The following is a 5,337-nucleotide window of genomic DNA, read 5'->3' as shown; positions in this document are numbered from 1 at the left end:
ACAATGTGGAGATTGTATGGAGGTTTCAAAGAGAAAATTCCACTCGAGTTCGTAGCAATGGTCCAAAGAACGGTCGAGCAAATCTTAGAGATGTGCAAGCGTCCACCGGGCTATTGATATGTAATATTTAATTTTCTGTTGGAATTATCGATGTAATGCCGATTTTAATCAATGAATGTTGCTTTTCTTGTTACAAATGTTGTTTTTCTGGTTTATTGGTTGTGAGTTTATTCCGTAGATGTACCTACGGAGTGTTCCGCATGTGCATTTACGGAACGTTTTTACGCAAATACAAAAAATAGGTGCTTCCGAATGTACATCTACAAAAGTACAATAAATTTAGTTCAAATTTCAATTTTATATATGTACTTATTATTATTATAGTAAAGGGAGTAGTATATAAATGTAGAATATATATTTTAAAATTTGTATTTTCATATTTCTACTATTTTTGGATCAAATTAAACACCCCTTTGTACGAGTTTGTAATATTTTAATTAATAGCTCTTAAGTGAGTAATTGTGCAACTCCAGATAAATAAATGAATATTGAGAGACATAAAAATAATACTCCATTAATATTTTAAAATGATAAATAATTTAAAATGAATATTTCAAATGAGATATATTATGAGACATATTAAATATTTTCACTATAGTACGTTGTATTTATTTTGAGAACTGCTATTGCTACACCAAAATTCTTACACTTATACTTACACCATATGAAATACATCAAAGGCATGTGTTAATTTGTATTAAAAGAAGTGAAAAAATAATTATTAAATAGAATAGAAAAATAAAACCGTATAATTATACGGTGTAGTTGTCATGTTTAGTGTAAACATATCATTACTCATTTATTTTTTATCAAAAGTGATGTGATTGAATCTTACCATCCTCCACTCAACTAAAATTTCAATCATGTAAGTGAGAAAAATATAAGATGTTTTCTTGTTCTAGACTGTAGCAAGGACATCTACTCCCTTGCTCTTATGCATGGTCAACGAAGCACTTGTAAGCACTTATTTATGTTGGTGGATTAGGGTAAATTGACTTGCATATCAATTAATATAATTCTATAATATAATGCAAATTTTTTAAGGAAAATACTTAGGGTCTGTTTGGTAAATATGATGCAAATTTTTTAAGGAAAATACTTAGGGTCTGTTTGGTAAATATAATGTAAATTTTTTAAGGAAAATACTTAAGGTCTGTTTGGTAAAACTAGCTGGTAGCTGATAATTAGTAGTTTATAGCTGATAGCTGGTAGCTTATAGCTGGTGACTGATAGTTGATAAGTTAACATGAGTGTTTGGTAAATTAGCTGTTTCGTTAGCTTATAGATACAAAATGACATATATGATCATTTTAATTAATAAGGGTAATAATATTTTGTTAAAATAATAAGGATATAAATGGAAAAAAAATGACAAGTTAAAAGCTACAAGCTCAAAAGCTACTTCAAATAGCTTTTGAAAAAAAAAGCTAAAAGCTAGTCAAAAAGCTACAAGCTAAAAGCTAAAATAGCGTTACCAAACAGAGCTTTTTTATTAATGTGAGCTGAAAAGCTAAAAGCTAAAAGCTCTTTTTTTGGTCTTACCAAACAGACCCTTAAGTCATTAATTATCTCCTTTAAGAATATGGTCAAGATTCTATAAACACATAAGTCCTACTCAGTGCAGTGCAAACTTTATGATGGAGCTAGTTTAAGATTTAGGTTGAAGCCCATTGTAGATATGATTCGATTTACAATAGAACAAACATCATTTAACTATCTTGGAGTTTATATATTCAAAGGCAAGTTTATAACTCATCATCGTAAGATTATAATAGATAGAGTATTGGTCAAGCTAGCTACTTGGAAATGCCACTTTCTTTCTGTGGTGGACAGAGTTTAATTAGTCCAATCAACGACACAAGACATGCTTTTGTATAATCTTATAATTTATGAATAACCAATCAGTCTTATTAACAAATTGAATTCTCGCATCTCAATTTTGTATGGATAGGAAGTATATACAGAAGAAAGTTGATTATTACATCTCGAAAAATTATTTATTCACATTTGTTTAAAGGAGGTCTTGGTTTGAGAGATATTAAGATAATATGAAAAGTTGATTGTCTATCAATTTATTAGAAGGTATTGACTACTAATAATTTTGTTGAAAAAATTGAAGGTGCGAGAAACACAAGAAAGAGGGTTTGAATTGGGTTGCATCAAATATAATCTTTTTGCAACTCAAACATAAAGCTAACAAGTGAATAAAAATAAATGAACACAATTATTTTTTATCCTAGTTCACTGTTAATGAACTTACTCCGATCTACCCGCCAAGTTGATTTCGCCTGATCAACAAGGACTTACTCCACTATAACCAAACAGATTACAGGCAACCACAATAAGTCGGATAAACCTTGTTGACAAGTCTAACAAGTCCGCAGATCCTTAATCTCAAGCTACAGAAGACCATACTAAGTTCAATCATCCTTGTTGGCAACCACAACAAGTTCATTTTATCCTTAATGTCAAGCTATAGACAACCATACTAATTCTGATCAACCTTGCTGACAACCCCTAACAAGTCCGCTGATCCTTATCGCCAAACCATTATGACCGTAACCATAGTCTTCTTGATAATTTTGAATACACCTAGTCTCTCAAGGAACCTATCAACAACCGTTGATTACAAAGATGTGTAGACAGAGATTCTTCTAATAATAAGATTACACAATGTTTAAGTACAAAAACACAAAAGTGTTGAAAGCAATATATGAATAAAAGCTCTTCGCTAAAAATACAAAATTATACAAAGAATATCTCAAATGAGTTTGTGCAGCGCTTTGGTGTAGTTTTGTAGAACTCATTAGTTGATTTCATATTATTCCAAGTCTTCCTTTTATAACTGAAGAAATATATCTAGTGAAGGGTAGAATAGGAAACATAAATCCAGCTATAAAGTCCCCAATGGTCAAGGTGGGAATGATATATAACAAGTACAAATAAGATTATGGTCACAGTATACGTTGTACTTTTATTCTCACCATCTCACGCAAGCCATTATTGATATTTCTCTTCTATATCTTTAAAGGCTTTTGATTGTATTTGATTGATGCATTATGTAGAAGGATCAGAACTTGAGTTTTCTTAACCTAAGTCTTTGAGTCTTTAGAACCTGTTTAACATAACCTTGTCTTTAGAGTCTTCAACACTTGGTCTTCTGAAGTAATGTCTTCATATCTTCAAAACCTATTCAGTAGAACCTTGTCTTTAGCATCTTCAGAACTTAGGACAACAAAAGCAAAATTTTAGAAGGCCTCCCAAGCTCCCTTACAAAATCACGCTCATAAGCTCTTGTACTAACATTCCTTAGAACCGTTGCAGAAGAAACATTCCATAATCTTGACTTCCTTTGTAACACATCACATGTATTCTTCCAGAGTGTTGGATTCATAATTCGATGATGTCACACGTCTTCATACCAGAGTCATAACCTATTTAACAAAAGCTACACATTAGATAGAAACCATTAGAATACACAATTGTTCTCTAAGATACCATGTAAAGTTATCATCAAAATTTAAGGTTAGATGCAGAACAATCTTGTTCTTACAAAAATGATTCTAAATAAAAGAGAATGGATGAAGTGAATTGTGCTATTTAGAAATAGAGTTATTAAAAAAAAACTCTTTTCCAAAAATGGTTTTTGTTAGTTCAACAGAGATACATCTGCAAAAAAGAAGATAAAAAGTAAATAACATAAATTAAAGAGATAGAGTTAGAGATAGTGAATCAGATATTTATACAGGTTCAAGCAATCAGTTGTACTACTCATGTCTCCAAGAATTTTCTCTCATGATTTTCAATGATAATGAGTCTTAAGATTTTAAAGATATGTCCACAAACTTTTTACAACAATGAACGATTTTACACAGGATGATCCTCATACCAAACTAACTTTTTAACAAGCCAGGCTCACAAAAAAAATAGAAAAAGTTGAACTAGGACAGAGTAAAAGTGAGAAAGAATAGCTATAAATCATATTTTTGTTATAGAATAAGAATATGAAGAAGCCCTTCATTTATAAGAGAATATTTGACTCAAAAAGGAAAAGATTCATGAGATTTTTTAATGACCTAATCGATTAACCTTAGGACTTAATATATTAGATAAGCTTATTATGGAAGGTTTTTTAATTTGCCATTAATAATTGAAAATAAGCCTCCTTAAATGATTGGGAGATGTTACAAAAGAGTTAATTTATTAACTAGTGTAAAAACCACTGTCAATTATTTCACTAAACCAGTAATCACTTAGGTATGTGAATAGAAACATTTTAAAGCATTTCATTAAAAATGAGGGAGGCTTCAAAAAGAACTTTATGTGTGTATGAGCTACCTTAGTATCTTGAGAGTTACTTTTATACCTTTACATTTAGTTGATCACTTAAACACGGGACCATGTGAGCTTTCACATTTTTTATCTTTCACAACTTTGAAGCTTTAATATCCCTTGCTTGATTCATTATTGATTTAAAACTTCATCTGGGACTTGACTCTTATAATTGATGAAGCTTAATCTAACTTCTTTGATTGACTCCATCATCAGAGTTTTTTGGACCAGATATCATCAGGGACTTCATCGAACGTTGTTTGACATTATATATTATCATTATCAAAACCACTAAGGTAATCTAACGATTGTATAAAGTTGTACCTGAAAGCACATAGATGCACATTTCTCCTCTTTGGATGATGGAAACACATATCTCAAGGTGTTTGTAAAAACAAAAAACATGTGTAAAATATTAGATTGGTTGAAATCTCTCTTACAAATATAGAGAGTGTAGTATATTCCCCCCTGAGAGCATACTTATCTCCCTTTTCCATAATCAAAATGAAGGGGAAAAAAGCAAGAACATAGATAATATAAAATAGACATAGAAAAAAGAATAAGACGAATAATAAGAAGCATCTAGTAGATTTTAATCTATACGTGATTTATTTAATATTCCTAATTCAATTCTTATGAAAAAGAAGCTTTTATTAGAAAGAGGTTAAGTATAAATATCTATTAGTTGATTAGATGAAGACACAAGCTCAATTAGACATTACGTTTTTATATATGATCTCTAATGAAATAGTTTCTAACCTTAATGTGTTTAGTCTGAGAGTGAAGTAACATATTTTTAGCGAGGTTTATATTCCTAGTATTGTCGCGTTTTATCGGGACGACTCCGATATCAACTCCTTAATAACTCATCTAATGTTTCATCCAGTTAATTTGCATATAATAACTACATGCATCAACGTATTCTGCCTCAACTGTGGATAGCAC

The sequence above is a fragment of the Vicia villosa genome, linkage group LG4 (assembly GCF_029867415.1).
Source record: "Vicia villosa cultivar HV-30 ecotype Madison, WI linkage group LG4, Vvil1.0, whole genome shotgun sequence".
In the NCBI taxonomy this organism is placed as follows: domain Eukaryota; kingdom Viridiplantae; phylum Streptophyta; class Magnoliopsida; order Fabales; family Fabaceae; genus Vicia; species Vicia villosa.
The sequence above is the reverse complement of the archived record's forward strand: the minus strand, read 5'-3'. Positions refer to the sequence as shown.